Genomic DNA, 1,103 nt, shown 5'->3' with positions numbered 1-1,103 from the left:
TGATTAACCAGTTAGCAGGCAGGGCAACCGGCCGGTAATTATAGCCGACCTCCCGGCCATACGGGTGCAGTTAGGTGCCGAACAGCCCAGCAGCTCCAGGGGCTAAGTACATGTGGGTAAATGGTTAACCTTTTTAGCAGGCAGGGAAGCCGGCCGGTAATTGAGGCCGCCCGCCGGGCCATAGGGCTGCAGTTAGGTGCCGACCAGCCCAGCAGCTCCTGGGGCTACGTACATGTGGGTAAATGATTAACCAGTTAGCAGGCAGGGCAGCCGGCCGGTAATTGGAGCCGCCCGCCCGGCCATAGGGCTGCAGTTAGGTGCCGACCAGCCCAGCGGCTCCAGGGGCGAAGTGCATGTGGGTAAATGATTAACCAGTTAGCAGGCAGGGCAACCGGCCGGTAATTAGAGCCGACCTCCCGGCCATACGGGTGCAGTTAGGTGCCGACCAGCCCAGCAGCTCCAGGGGCTAAGTACGTGTGGGTAAATGGTTAACCAGTTAGCAGGCAGGGCAGCCGGCCGGTAATTGAGGCCGCCCGCCCGGCCATAGGGCTGCAGTTAGGTGCCGACCAGCCCAGCAGCTCCTGGGGCTAAGTACATGTGGGTAAAGGATTAACCAGTTAGCAGGCAGAGCAGCCGGCCGGTAATTGGAGCCGCCCGCCCGCTCATCAGGGTGCAGTTAGGTGCAGAACAGCCCATCAGCTCCAGGGGCTAAGTACATGTGGGTAAATGGTTAACCAGTTAGCAGGCAGGGCAGCCGGCCGGTAAATAGAGCCACCCGCCCGGTGATAAGGGTGCAGTTAGGTGCCGACAGGCCCAGCAGCTCCAGGGGCTAAGTACATGTGGGTAAATGGTTAACCAGTCAGCAGGCAGAGCAGCCGGCCGGCAATTAGAGCCGCCCGCCCGCTAATCAGGGTGCAGATAGGTGCAGAACAGCCCATCATTTTCCAGGGGCTAAGTACATGTGGGTATATGGTTAACCAGTTAGCAGGCAGAGCAGCCGGCCGGCAATTAGAGCCGCCCGCCCGCTAATCAAGGTGCAGTTAGGTGCAGAACAGCCCATCATTTTCCAGGGGCTAAGTACATGTGGGTAAATTGTTAACCAG

This window comes from Cetorhinus maximus, unplaced genomic scaffold (assembly GCF_964194155.1).
Source record: "Cetorhinus maximus unplaced genomic scaffold, sCetMax3.hap1.1 HAP1_SCAFFOLD_2143, whole genome shotgun sequence".
Lineage (NCBI taxonomy): Eukaryota > Metazoa > Chordata > Chondrichthyes > Lamniformes > Cetorhinidae > Cetorhinus > Cetorhinus maximus.
This window is presented reverse-complemented; position numbering follows the sequence as displayed.